We start from the raw sequence: 15504 nt of genomic DNA, 5'->3' as shown, positions 1-15504 counted from the left end.
GGCGGGCCCGAGGGGCGGCCATGGCGGCACAGCCCGCCCGGAGCGGCTCGGCGCAGGCCCGGGGGTGGGGCTGAGGCGGCACGGATCGTTCGGCTTCTGCTCGTGGTTCGCGCCGTCAGTAACGGGATTTAAGGCCGCAGGGGGGTCATGAAGTTTCTCCACGTGCTTGGATAAACTTATCCCTCATTAACTGGGAAATCAACTACGAGGGCCGTAGAAAATAGTCGAAGGGGACAACCATTTTCAACATTTTTCAGTTTTCTTGTGTTATTCTAACTTAAAATTGATTCTGGAAACTAAAGAGGGATTTAGGTTAGACGTCAGGGAAGCTTTTCATTCAGAGAGCAGTGAGGCCCTGGCACAGCTGCCCAGAGAGCTGTGGTGCCCCATCCCTGGAGGTGCACAAGGCCAGGTTGGATGGGCCCTGGGCAGTCTGAGCTGGTGGGGGCAACCAGCCCATGGCAGGGGTTGGGACCGGGTGGGCTGTAAGGTCCCTTCCAACCCAAACTATTCTATGATTCTATGTCATTATGAATTAAAGCAGCTAGAAAGGATGGAAAAAATAACTGCATATGCTGCTACAGACTGCAGTCTAATAAGGAAAACGCTTTTGATGTGGGTCTTTGTTAAGGTCACAGTAGGATGTTTAACACAACACCTCCGCGTTCACAGTAGAACAGAGATATTTGCATGCCAAGCACCGCATTTAAGGCACAGGAAGGGCCTGTCTGAACGGTAGACACAGCTGTGAAGCTGAGTTTAGGAACTGCTCAAGTCCTGGCTCACCTCCTGCGTGACCCCACTACACACATTTGCTCTCCAAGTCCCATAGAGCAGTGAACTAAAATTTTGAACAAAGGCTTTGCGTTTGGTGGAAATAGATACTGTGTGTTATACCTGTAGGGTTTTCTTACGCCTCTGTTCTCTGCTTCCTATGCAGTTCTTCTGAGTAAGGTACGTGAAGACCAATGTGCGTTTTTTTCCTGTGAATTTTCTGAAATGATCCTCCAAAGCTTTTCTTTGTGATGGCAGTAGGAATAATATCTGCAGCTGGCCTAACTCCAATAGAGGTAAAAATACATCCGTTGTTAAGTATAAAGGCTTCTAGTTGTAAGAGCAAAGCTGCAGTGAGTGAGTTTTCTACTGAGATAAGTATTTAGAGGGTAAAGTATTAACCATGTAAATCCTTCGGCTCTTGCACAACTCTAGCAGGCATCAGGCTTAGGACAGACTGGTAACAATTTTGGGGCTAACCTAATTAACATTGCTCAGCTTGTATACCTGCGGGAGAAGAGCAGTCACAAACTACACCAAGCAATGATGTCATGGGAGATATGTACGTACCTGCAGTAGAAGTCATGAGTTAGCAGGAACTGAGATGTGTTGAAAATCAGTGCAGGCTCTTTACTGTGTAGAGATGGAGGTGCTGAAAAATTTGATGATTATTGTTTTGACATGATCTCATTCCATGAGGTGCTCACAGCCCTGCGGGACGTGAATTCTGGACAATTATACCTGGGGGTAGAAGGGAGTTGTTCATATGCTAAGTAGAAGAAAATGTGCTGGGAAAATCTAGTGGAAGTTACCATCTCCTTTTGGTACATAGTCTAATCAGTGATTCCCCGTGAAGTTTCTCTAATAAAACTAGGATTGGTGAGGGTTTTCTTTTTCTTTTCCTAATCTTGAATGTGGTATTCTGTTCTCTATTCAGGGAGCTGCAAGACTGGGGCTACCCATGGAGAAGATGACTGTATGCAAGTGGTGACAGCAGCGCAGGCAGGAGCTTGGTGACCAGGGTGTAGTCCCAGGTTGTGAGCAGCCAGGTGGTAATTACATGGTGGTCAGCCAACAGTCTCAGATGTGGTGATGAGCGTGATCCAGGGGGTCCAGTTGGGAATGGCAGGAGATGGCTCGGGAACAAGGCTGTGACATAAGCCCAAGGTCAGTGCAGGGAATGGGGCAGAACATGGTGCTGCTCCCATTGTCAGTCACTAAGGGCAGGCCTGAGGTGAAACAGAGTTCTGGATGAATGAGCAGAGGGCATGTGGATGGAAGTCCCAGGGTTTGTTGTTATCCGTTCAGGATCATTAGTGTACTCGTGACCCTGACATTCAGACAGGTTGTTTCATTCTTGTTCCACAGAAGTTTACTTCCATAGTCTGACATCTCTCCTTATTAGCTGTCTTCCTTTCTCAAGATATCTGAGTAACATTGTTACTGTACTTTTCTCTTATACAGCAGTTTCTCTACAAAGATCAAAGCACCTAATGAAAATCAAGTGCAACAGACTCCTTATTTTGACTTCAGTTTATAGTGAAAGCTCACAGACACTTTGGTGATGAGTGGAAGGGAGTTAAAGGTGGGTAACTTCTTGCTGCTGTTTGTGACAAAAATGGGGTTGCTGGCTAAGCGCAATTGTAGCCACTTTGCAGAGGTGATACCATAACTGTAACAGTGGAAAAAGTATTGAAAAATGTAGACTCAGTATTAACTCAGTGAAAGTTTTAACCACGATAGTTTTCCTATATGCCATCAATGAGACTGCCATCTCTCCCGCTGTCATACTTTATCAGCTGTCTTCCTTTTTCACAGTGCTTAAGTTAGGTTACACCCAGAACAGAAATTCCCAGCCTGTACTTAGTTTGAGGTCTGCTGTGCCTAGGTCCATCTTGTAAAAGTTTTTATTACCCACCCCAAAGGTCTTATTCTAAACATAATAGATGACTTGTTGCTTTATTAATCCTGTTGCTTTTATATTATGACATGTCAGAATAAAAGCAACACTGCTAGCTCAGCAAAGTGCTTCTGTTCAGGAAAGTACAGGAACATGTAACATGTTTTGCTGAAATACTGGCAAGAGTAGTTTTAATTCATGCTTCTTGGTGTTGCAGATTTAACACAGGCTCTGTAGAATCCTGCCCTTAAGTGAGATGAGAACCAATGCTGACCAGACTGTCAATCTGTTTAGTCAGTGTTAACCAATCTGCATTTGTTTCCTATGAGAGGAAAAAAAAAAAGAAAAGAAAAGTGAGATAAAACCTCAGCTCTCCTTAAGCTGAACCAGAAAACTTCTGACTACATTTGAGTCAATGAAGAAACTGAAAATCAGTCAAAGTTCCTTTTTGCTGACTGGATTTCATAATTTTGGAAAGTTTAGTAAGTCATAGTTTCCCCTTCACATGAGTGAAAAATCTATGTGGAAGTTCTTTCTCTTCCCCGAAGTAGACTCATTTTCACTACATTACTCTTCAGAAAAAAAAATGGGAAGGGAATGGAATACGACACTTTCGATCATATTAAAGTACATTTGAATGGACAAAAAAAGTTCCATGTAAACACTTTGCAGTATGGAATAAAAACATCCAGAAGTGTTGTTTTTATTATCAATAGGATGGGATCAATTATATTTCATGTTACCTGGATTCAGTCCATGATTACTTTCATAAATATCACTGGAGACTTTCTGGACTTACACTGATGTGACTCAGAGATTAATTTGTCTGTCTCCATCTTGTTCAGATGGTTTCTATTTGGTACTCTCGGGAAACATAATTGTTTCCTTCTCTCATTGTAGGCTAATCTCATGATACGTGTACCACTAGAGTAGGCTTATGCTTCTCGATAAGCCTTAAAAAATGTATTTCTAGCCCTGGAATCTGAGAAATTGGCTGTACTCTCCCACAGAATGAACTGCTTTATGATATTTGACAAGGGGCGAGTATATTCAAATGCTTCTCCTTCTGATTCCTGTAAGTTGAATTTTGGACCAAAGTATTTTTGTGTTGAATATTAAGGGAATCCATCATACCTTTGGAAGGAATGTATGAAAGATATGTATACAGATAAAGGATCCCACAAAACAAAATTTTAAAACCACATTAATTGGATACAATTTAAGCAGATGCTAAGAGGAATATTTCATTTAAAGATGGACTGTAGCCAGGAAGCATGTAGTCAAATGGAGAGACTTAACAACGGATGTCCACTGCTGGAAGTGTCCTAGTTTTCTCATGAATCTGTTGGTTTGCCTTTGCATTATTACAGCATTATGAGGTAAAAAGGGCCTGAGCCCTTATTGTGGTCTCTGTGGGTCTTGTGTAAATGCTCCTGTTGCTAGGAGTATTTCATAGAATCATAGAATCACAGTCATAGAATGGCCTGGGTTGAAAAGGACCACAATGATCATCTAGTTTCAACCCCCCTGCTATGTGCAGGGTCGCCAACCACCAGACCAGGCTGCCCAGAGTCACATCCAGCCTGGCCTTGAATGCCTCCACGGATGGGACATCCACAGCCTCCTTGGGCAACCTGTTCCAGTGTGTCACCACCCTCTGGGTGAAAAACTTCTCCTATAATATCTAACTTGAACCTCCCCTGTCTCAGTTTAAGACCATTCTCCCTTGTCCTATCACTATCCACCCTTGTAAACAGCTGTTCCCCCTTCTGTTTATAGGCTCCCTTCAAGTACTGGAAGGCCACAATGAGGTTTCCCCGGAGCCTTCTCTTCTCCAAACTAAACAAGCCCAGCTCCCTCAACCTTTTTTCACAGGAGAGGTGCTCCAGCCCTCTGATCATCTTAGTGGCCCTCCTCTGGACCCACTCTAAGAGAGGCTGGGGCTCCCAGCACTGAACTGTGCCTGCTTGTGCTCAACAGTTCTTTGTTAGCTACTTCTGTCATGTTCATGAAGGAGGAGGATGATAGTGCTCTCCTTGTTTCCACCACACGTTAATACAGGCCTATCATGAACACAGCATTGTTAATTTTTATGAAATGAGCGTTCCAGAAAGATAAATACAACCACCATGTAAAACTAAACATGTGAAGAGATCCTGGTTCCAGAGACAATAACCTGACCTCAGAGCAAACATGCTATGACATTCACTGAGTAGAAATCTGAAGATTAAAAATGAAATAGAAATAGTTTGAAATGGAGACAGAAGGAATATGCAAAACACAACACACTAAAATAAAAGTTGGGCTTTTTGGGTTGAAGTATTTCTGTATATGTTGTATTCTGTGAAATGATAGTTTTTTTTTTCCCCACAGCTAATAGTTCGCTGATCATGGCAAAGATTTCTAGTTTTTCTTGTATTGAGCAATCATGTACAGAAAATGTGAAGAAATAGTAGATAATAAAACATGAATATAAATAGTAATAATGTAAAAGCTTTTATAATCTTTAATAAAAAGGAGTGAAGCGAATATCTTTTCCTGATGTCAGAGCCTGAAGGAGCTGGCTACCAGCAGATGGGTGTGCTGGGCTGGTGAGCTGGTCACAGTTTGCTTTGGGGTGCTCTGTTAATACAGTGAAATCTCCCTGCTGCTGCTTCTGGTCTCTTTTTGCACTCATCCTAGTGACATAAAGCTTGATCCCAAACTAATTAGGTCCAGACTTCTTGTTATCTCAGGCTTGCTATTAACTGTAGCATGCATCGTCTTACAAGTTGGCACACCCTTCCAATTAAAGTGTAAAAAGAAAAAGTGTTTTATAGTACAGTTTTGAAACATACATCATACTTATCTGGATAGATTCATTTATAAAAATATTCTTATGTTAGACACATATTTTTTTCTTCACTCTTTGAGTAGCATGAGCATGTCATACTTGGCTTTGCAAAACACAACTTGTGCACTTCCTTTATAAGCACTGGCATTTCTGGGAGAGGTCTGGCTCAAAAATCAGAACAGAGGGAGTAGAAACAAGGGCACGGGTTTTAAACTGCCAATTCGTTTAGGGCTCTGGATCTCATCTAGACACTATTTTAATTCTGTACATTTGTTTCATTATCTGATTAGCAGTTTCACTGGTTCAAAATACAACAAAAAATGATAGAAAGGAGGTAAGTGGGATTACCCTAATGGGAATTAAAAGAGCACTGTGTTGTCTTTCACGGCAAAGCTGACCCCAGAGGCATTTGAATCATAAAAATTGCTCCTATGCATTGGTAAAACAAATATTCTACCATGATTTTCAGATGTTACTGAGGTATCATAATGACCCAGGACTGTATTATTATTATTAACTTAGCCTTACAATTTTCTGAGAAAGTGATTACAAAAAAAAAAACAAAAAAAAAAAACCCCAAAACCCCCAAAAAACAAAACCGAAACCAAAAACAAAAATCAACTGCATTATGAAATGTTGGGAAAAATCTTCAAAGTCAGCCCTGGAATTGAATGTAATACATGGCAATATTTCAATCAATAAATTCAGAATATCAGTCACATGCATCTTGTGAATCTGTAAGGAATTCCATAGGTTATAAATGATTTCTAAGGAAAATGATAAGAGAATTAATTGCACTTCTTTAATGGCCTCAGAGGAAGATTACTGGAGACTGCACAGAGCACCCCAGTAGTGCTGTTGACAACAGAATTCCTTGTACTATGGAGCCTACATATGGGGCCAATGTAGCACAGTGTCCCTGGCTCTTACCATGCTGACCTAAGGAGGAGGCTCTTAGGCTACACAGGACATTCCATACTGCTCTCTGATAGGCCAGTTGTCGTGTTTTGAAACGACACATTACACCCATGTGATCTCAGAGCATCCTCTGATTTGCCTGTCCTGTATGGTGTCCTTCGATAATAGAGTAACACCATCAATGGACAATGGAAGGGCAGTTGATGTCATCTACCTGGACTTGTGCAGGGCCTTTGATGCTCCCACACCACATCCTTATCTATAAACTGGGGAGAGATGGATTTGAAGACTGCACTATTTGGTGGGTAGAGCGTACCCTCAGCAAGTTTGCTGATAACTCTGCCTTGTGAGGCTCCCTCTGGAGTACTACATCCAGGCCTGGGGCCCCCAGTACAAGAAAGATGTGCATCTGATGGAGTGGGTCCAGAGGAGGGCCATGAAGAGGATCAGAGGGCTGGAGCACCTCTCCTGTGGAGAAGAGCTTAGTGAGCTGGGCTTATTTAGTTTGGAGAAGGCTCTGGGGAGACCTCTCTGCAGCTTTCCATTACTTGGAGGGGAGCTTACAAACTGGACAGAGATCAACTTTTTTACACAGACCGATAGTGATAAGACAAAAGGGAATGGCTTTAAACTAAAAGAGAGGAGATTTTGTTTGGATGTTAGGCAGAAATTCTTTACTCAGAGAACAGTGAGGCCCTAACACAAGCTGCCCAAAGAAGCTGCAGATGCCCCACCCCTGAGGGTGTTCAAGGCCAGGTTGGATGGAGCCCTGGGCAGCCTGGTCTGGTGGGAGGCAACCCTGCCCACAGTAGGAGGTTTGGGGCTGCATGGACTTCAGGTTAGATGTCCAGTGCACTTCATATACTCCTGGCCCCAGGAAACTGCTGAAGTGACCTCTGACAGATTCTGTGTCAGGTATGGCAGCTCTGTGATATGGGGCAGTGAAGCTGAGCCTGGAAAAGGAGGGTGTGGTGGGAAGAAGGTGCTTTATTAATTTTTGTGTCTTACTATTCAAGCCTGTTTTATCTGGAAAAAAATTATTCCTAACTCGTTTGTTTTGCCCATGACAGTAACTTGTAACTGATCTCCCTGTCAGCATCCCAACCCATGCTCATTTTCACCCAATTAACCCCTGTCCTGCTGAGGAGGGACGGTGACTGAGTGGCTGGTGGGCATCTCACAGCTGACTGAGGTCACCCCACAGCAGCACATAATGCACTACAGTAATGCTGTTTGGAGAGGGCGTATTGTAGCGACAGGCCTTTTTGTCATTTTAACTTATGAAGTCTTCTGCTATGCAGTTCTAAAATGGTTAGTGTTTGTAATCCTGTAATGATTTCAGCACACGTACAAGCCTGTTTGCTTCCATGTTGTTGATTGCATCCCACTGGGAAAATATAAAAATAGTTGGATCAGAAATAAAGGAAATGGCATAAATTCTCCAAAGAGAAAATCTCCACAATAGTAATGAGGTTTTCTGGGAGAACTGAGAACAGAGTTCTCTCTTTTGCTGGGACTTTGTGCCTTTTCCCCATGGATACATGCTATGCTTAATGAACTGATAGCTCTTTAACCGTGTGGAACTAATGCTCACCACTTCTTTGATGTAGCAAATATGCAATAAGACATATTAGTGAGGGGGAAGGCGACACTGGCTTTCATCCTACTCTGTGAGAAACTCAGGCAATCAGTTTTGATGAACTTCTGGCCACACTTATCCCTAATCCCATGTTGCATATCCTAGCCATGCCTGTTGCATTTGTGGGGGTTGTGCTGTGCATCAGATCAGTTTAATGAATCCCATCTGTCACAGAGAGGCAGATTCAGTGTTGTTGCACTGGGAATATCTAAAGATGCCATTGCCTCTCCGTTCCCTCTGGCCATAGAAATGTGAGTTCAGTGATTTGGATAAGCTTGAGGAGACTTCATCAAAAAGCTGAAGAATCCACAAGTGAAATAAATAAAATGGGTAAAAACAAAAAAGCAGATTTGATGATTGCCACATGTGACAAAGCAGTGAATAGAGTCCTGCAGGAGAAGAACAACTAGATGAGAAAAGATAAAGGGTGTCTGAAACCAAATGCTATTCCTCCTTTCTTTTTAGTGACTACGTGCTTACTAAGTGATTTTTTAAATTACTATGCTGCTATTCCAACAGAGATTTTGAAAATAAATTTATTTTCAAATATATATTTTTCTCCTGAAATATCCAGATAATTAACCTGTTAATTTGTAAAGACATCAGATTGTCACAGGAGCAATTAGAGTTTTGCGCTATTAGCAATTTCTGTTTTGCAGCATTTTCAAATGTCTCAGCCCATTTTGCAGCACTGTGTAATGAATCATGGACGACTCTACTGCATGTTTGCATTAATGCAGTGTTTAGGTGCGTAGCTTCAGTTGAGCAAACTGACCTAAGATGAAATATCTCCAGGATTAATTTTTGGGCACTGCATATGATTTAAATTAGCTTTGTATCAGAACAGGAATGGAGAAGAAATATGCATTGCAAACACCCTATAAGAAGCACAGTAAACTATCATATAAAATTATCCCCGCACTATTTGGGAGCAAACTCAAATGAGTATTTCTAAGTGACATAGATACAGGGCATGCATAACATTTGAACGGACTTGAAGGGAAAGGGATGAAAAACAAGCCTTTACTTTTGTAGCACCATAGATGCCTTATTTGATTTAAATTTAGTGTTTACTGTGTAAAATTTGAAGAGAAATTGAAAAGATAAAAATAATGCCAAATGCTTATTTTAAGGACATGATACAGTTGTATCACTCATTTTCAAAGCAGTCACGTATTATCTTCTAATGTATCACACTCAGGTTGAGAAAGAAGTTACAAGGTGTACCGAGAAAGATCAAAACGCCCCTGTCAGACTGATTATTTGTTGGTAAGTACATTTGATTTTCCATGCAATGTATTTAGACACATAGCAGTGCCTAAAATTTCTCATCTCAGATTTTTAAGAGACATTTGAAAATATTAACAAATCCTCAAATCAGTTGTCCTGTACATCCAATAAATTATTCACAGCCCTTTGTAATAAACATGCTTTGCATTCCTTTGCCTTCATGCAAAAAATGTTTACAGATTGGTAAAATACAGTTTCTATTTTTAAAGAGCCACGTTTTCTAGATCAGTTACAAAGAATTCTTATCTTCCAACTTTATTAAGGTAGAGACTAGCACTCTCTGACAGTACACTTTAATGAAGACAGTGCTCAGCAGTTTACTTCAGTTAGTCACATCTGCCAAGTTTTATTCCATTCTTTTTTTGTTTAAATGCTATTGAGGATCTTGAAATGTGCTGGCTTTTCTGGTACAGCACATATATTTCATGTTTATTCTTCTCTTTGTTAATGAAAAACAGTCAAGGCACTGTTGCAGAAAATACAAACCAAACCCTTTCTAAGAGCCAGAAATACTATTTGTGATTTAGCAACAGAAAAATCTGCAAATGTTGTCTGTCATATAGGCCAACACTTTCACTACTAATGGTTTTTAAATGCTTTCACCCACTTTAGCTGATACTGTTTCCAGATCCTAATTATGCTAATATCTTTTAAGCAACCACTAATGATATGTCTGCTGTTGCTATGAAAATCCATGCAAAGTAGGTCAGTGCTGCAATATGCTGGAAGCTAACTCTTCATCATGTAAGTGTTCTTGATTCCAGAGGTTTCTGCTTCTGGTTCTTCCAAAACTGGGATTAACGCTAATATGGAATATTTATAGTAGAGTTACGTTAGTCAGAAAGTCATTTTGTTTGGAAGATTGGATCACCTTTGGGGAATTTAGTTTGTGAGCTGTGAACTCACATGCAGCTTTGATACACTGCTCATTGTGAGCACCACGATATTGGCACACTTGGGCCAATATTATAACAATACTGCAAAGCAACTGGAAAACAAACACCTCATAAACCAACAAGGGCAAAAAAAGTTATGTCAGGTTTTGATCCTGAACTGAAACAAATACTGTAGAACTCAGAAGGCAAATCAGATATTACAGAAACTGTTTTCAATCAGTAATTCATGGCATTTTGAAAAAGGTTTACCAAATATCTGGACTTCTTACTATAGGTACATATGCATCTATGTTGTCTTTATTTAATTTCACAAAATCATAGAATCAGTAAGGTTGGAAAAGATCTCTAAGATCACCGAGTCCAACCAACAACCCATTTCCAAATTCCTTCATTTAAGTCATTTACTGTCAGAAATTCCTGGGAATTATCTGGTAAAAATAAATAAATAGGTAGAGATTTAAACACAGGTGGTTCATGTATCAGAAAGAAATTTCACTCACTTCAGTGAAAATAATTGTTGTCCCAGTAACAAGAAAACAACTGAAACCAGTATCGTTGACTTCTAAGATGGAAGCTAACAGCAAGTCAGCACCTTGACTTGGTTCCCTAACTACATAATTAGTGAGTATCTCACTTCTCAGTTTGTTCTGAGTTGTGACATTTGTGGGACTGTCTGCAATTCGTATCCATGGGCTGTTTTGTAGTTCAATGGGTCTCATTCACAGACTTCATATAAACGATCAATGGAGAACATCGGTTTGTGAATTCACAGTCAGGCTGGGATTTGCATGACATGATACCTGAAGTTTGAAGTGATCACAAAAATATTTTCTGCTTTATTGACATAGTCTATAAGTAAGGTACATACAGTAGCTAACATTACATTTACTGTACCTTTCTGATAGCAGAAATTACCATAAAGAGAAATGTTTTTCCCACATTAAACAAAGGCATTTCAAAAAAAATGTCTATGATGGAAAGTTTGCAGGTTTCAGTGTTTGAATTTTGATGTCTGCAAAGATGATGTTTCCACTTCAACCCTTTAAATGGGAATGCATTTGGGCACTTAGTTTGATTTATAAAACTGCTGCATACTTTGCTTAGGTTCTTTGCATTGTTTACTTGGTAAGAGTAGAACTTCTTAAGCTTACATGCTCTATTTTTCTCTTTGTTTTTCATAGAAACTCTTCTGGATGTTACCTCATCTTTCTTATCTCAAAAGTGCACATTAAGAGAAACAGGGTTGAAGGTATGAAGGAACGGTGGTGTTCTGAGAATCAATAAGTAGACTGCACTGCAGTATATATTATGTACAAAAAACCCTCCACAACAGTGGAATCATTTTACAAGTGACATGCAGAAGCTGAAGCTGCTTGGAGGAATGTCATAAAAAGACTCCAGACACAGCATCCTCTTTGAAGCAGTGTGTTTGATCTGATCTGACACTTCCAGGGTATTCACACAGAACTACTTGCCAGGTACTTTTTCTCTCTTCTTCATGTAGGTTGTTAAGCAAAATAGCGCCAAGTTGCTACCTAGGACAGCTTAGCTGTCATCTAGATAGCTAGTGATGTTTATCCATGAGAACTTTGACCTAAGGTCTGTAGCATTTATATCTGAGTTATAAGCAGAAGTATAATAACCATTTATATAAATGATTCTATACATCAATTCTAGCATGTGGATGATTGGGGGAGAGGATATTATTTTATATCACTATCTCCTCTGTAATTATGAGGAGGCCAGACACACTTGACTGGGGCCCAGTTGTCTGAGATACTGTATAAACAGGATGAAAACATTGTTAACAGCTGAAATGCTTTACAACACAAAGCTAAATGGTAACAGTGCAATAAAGCTCTCACAAAAATAGGAAACAAAGGTTAGGACTGTTAAGAAGCAGGTGTTCAGGATCCCTAAGCACCGTGGAGAGTTTAGGGAAAACCTCAGTAGAAATGATTAAGCCATAGTGTGAAGATGGACAATATAATAGGTGGTTGAATTTGCATTGGGACTGTCTAATACTTCAAGATTGTATGAGGAAATGTGGGAAAATGGTGATCGTATTCCTCAGCGTACATATGTGTACTTATGTAAAGTGTCCAACGTCTAAAGAGCTTTTATGTGCTGTACTGTGGGAGCAAATAGCTCAGTGAAAGCACTGACCAATGTTTATCCATCTTTGTGACAGTGAGTTGCAATCTGTGTTAACTTTGGACTGTTTGAACTAGCTTGATAGCAATATGGTATCAGCTGTCTGCTTTGTAGCCATAGCAAGCACAACTAAGATAAGGAAGCAATTTCTTCCTTGATTATTCTGGACTCCTAGAAAAACTAGTATCTTCCTTATTATCATACAATGTTCTACTTATTGCTAAATAAAAATCAGATCTTTTTACATCAGGAGTGGATACTTATCGAATGGTTTGTAGAATTATTTTAAGAGGAATTAAAAATGATTAGGTTTTATTTGCAAACCGAAGACACATTTAAGCATACTGTGCTGTTATTAGTGCTTTCCCAGCATTTAGCTTGCATGAATTCTGCTCAGATCATTACCTACCATCTCACCTTCAGGAAGTATAACCTTGACTTGGGATTCCTGTTTCTGACTTCAAAAATAGGCATGGAAGCAAGAATATGGTTAGAAACAAAAAGCTACACTTTTTTCTTCACCACATTATGATTCCTTCCCAACTCTTCTATCACTCTTTCCGTGCATATTCAAAGAATCATAGAATCATAGAAAAGTCCTCTAATATCATCCAATCCAACCATCAACATATCACAACCATGCCTACTAACCATGTCCCTCTGGGCCCCATCTACACATTTCAGAAGGAAGCTTGTGGCAAAAGCATTTCCATAGTCCCAATGGATAACTGTTTGGATGTGGTGCTCAGGGACATGATTTAGTGGAGGGTTGTTAGAGTTAGGGTAGTATGGTTGGGTTGTGGTTGGACTCGATGATCTTTAAGGTCTTTTCCAACCTGAGCAATTCTGATTCTGTGATAGATGACAAAACCATTGTTGTCATAGACATCAACTGTTCATTAAGTAACGTCAGTTCACACAGCGTATTTCCCCAAGTGTTGCATGAATGCAACAGTACTGGAAACTGTAAAGTAACAGGAGACAGTCTTTTAATGTATTTTGCAATAATTTTCCTTTTCATCCTCATCTTGTAGTCGTAACTATCATGAGAAAGAAAGACATTACTAGTCATAAATAGTATGAATCCTCATTCCATTTGCATGAATTTGCACAAATGAATGTTTCTTGGGATTGTGCAATGGGTTTGTAAATTAAGGGTATTTTCTCCCTGGCCTTGTGTTTCAGATCTCTTGAATTCTTCCTCAAAAGAAGGCAAGCAGCTGATAATTCACTTCTCTGTACTGACCATAGCACATATATGATTTTGATTCTCCTTTCTACAACTCCTCTGATTTGAAATAGACATTTTGCAGATATTTTTGCAATAGCTTAACCTCAGTTTTTCAGCTCTGATATAATTGATTAGTAGACATTAAATTGTCAGTTTACTGCCTTTCTTTTTTACATCACACGTTATGGACATATCTCTGAGTCTCAAAGTCAAAGCTTGGAATGATGTAGATTCTCTCCCTGTTGAAACTGTGGCTAATAAACTAATTACATATCACAAAAGCTGCATTTATACTTACATATGTAGTTAAAATACATTCATATGCTTTATAAACATACGCATACTAATCTATCAGATAAATATAAATACCTCAGAATTGTAGAGGTTGGAATGGATGTCTGGAGATCATGTAGTTCAACCCCCTGCTAAAGCAAGGTCCCTACTTTAGGTTGAAGAGGAAAGTATTCAGCTGACTCTTGAGTATCACCAGAGGAGACTCTATAACCTCTCTGGGCAGCCTGTTCCGGTGCTCTGTAATGCTCAAAGTAAAGAAGTTCTTTCTCACATTCAGGTGGAACTTCCCGTGTTCCAGTCTGTGCCCATTGCCCCTTGTTCTGCCACTGGGCACGACGGAAAAGAGCCCAGGCCCATCCACCAGGCACCCACCCTGTAGATATTCATAAGTACTGATAAGATCCACTCTCAGTCTCCTCCAGACTAGGTCTCTCAGCCTTACGCATACAGTATATATGTACATATGCATAAGTCTTTACATGTTTGAGCCAATCATTGTTGCCAGAATTTTGCATCAAGTGCTGCTCTGTGCAGGATTGTTTCACTTACACTCTCTTTTTGCTATTGGCTGTCCCTGCTCTGTTCACTGGACTATGTTTGCCCAAGGTTTCATAAAGCAGCAGGTGAGCCAGAAAATTTTTGGAAAGAATAAATTGTTAATTTATCAGGTAACTGTTAATTTCAGAGATACAGTTCAATTCTTAGTGAATTATTTGTGAGGAATATTACTGATCATGAATGCCACCGTGACAGCGTCCCATAGTTGAGAAACAAAAATATTTAATATCAGACACTCTGATTTATCTTCAAAATATTTGCACAAACAGTTAGTGGAATGGGCAAATACTTTTGCATTATATTTTTCAATTAATGCCTGTTTTGGGTAGATTATTTTGCTCTGATGTGTTGAATACAAACTGTTCTTTGTGCACTACCTCACTTTTGCTCTTGCGTATCTCTGCTTTGAGTGCAAAGCTCCATCTAGAGAAAGCCCGGTGTAATACCACAGATCATTTTCACACAGACATGACCTTTAGAGCAAGATGGTGTTGGCTTTGTGTGGTGGGACACTGATTCTGAAAAGTATTTTACATGATTTTGGGCACCCTACTCTGGATGTCCCTGTTTGAGCAGATGTTGGACCAGATGGACCCAGAGTTACCTTCCAACCTAAACTATTCTGTGACTCTTTAATTCTATGACTTGTTAGTCTTGGTAGATAACTGTTTGCATGTGCTATTCCAGTGTGAGGCAATAATTAAAGCATTTATTTAGTACACTCACTATGTAAATAAAGAAGGATGTTTTAGAAAGGAACAGGAGAGGTTGATAGAGGTCTTCTGTTTGCTTCACCCATGTCTTTGGCACAATAAATAATCACTTGAATATATCCATTTCTGGTGTCCACAATTTAAAAAAAGATATTGATGTCAACACAGCAGACTGAGTAGAAAACCGGAATGTGTACTGAAAATAGAATTTGTGTTGTTTAGCTCAACAAAAGGCAGACTGTAGAGTAAAGAGACAACAAGACTTGAAAGACTTCACAGACTTGAAAGGTGGGCCCGGTGAACC

General features: G+C 39.9%; 1 long non-coding RNA gene across 4 annotated transcripts; it reads left to right on the top strand.

Annotated features, from left to right (window-relative positions):
* Nucleotides 1–9: 9 nt before the first annotated feature.
* On the top strand, nt 10–15504 carry LOC112531591. Of its 4 annotated transcripts, none has more exons than XR_006931991.1 (4): nt 10–114; nt 941–2359; nt 9266–9333; nt 11432–15504. It is a non-coding gene; the product is annotated as an uncharacterized LOC112531591 (long non-coding RNA). The 4 variants fall into 4 exon arrangements; XR_006931988.1 differs by lacking the exon at nt 10–114 and having other exon boundaries at nt 727–1070; nt 1712–2359; XR_003073476.3 differs by lacking the exon at nt 10–114 and having other exon boundaries at nt 727–2359.

This window comes from Gallus gallus, chromosome 1 (genome assembly GCF_016699485.2).
Source record: "Gallus gallus isolate bGalGal1 chromosome 1, bGalGal1.mat.broiler.GRCg7b, whole genome shotgun sequence".
In the NCBI taxonomy this organism is placed as follows: Eukaryota; Metazoa; Chordata; class Aves; order Galliformes; family Phasianidae; genus Gallus; species Gallus gallus.
Note: the sequence above shows the minus strand (reverse complement) of the source record. Positions and strands in the feature narration are given on the sequence as shown.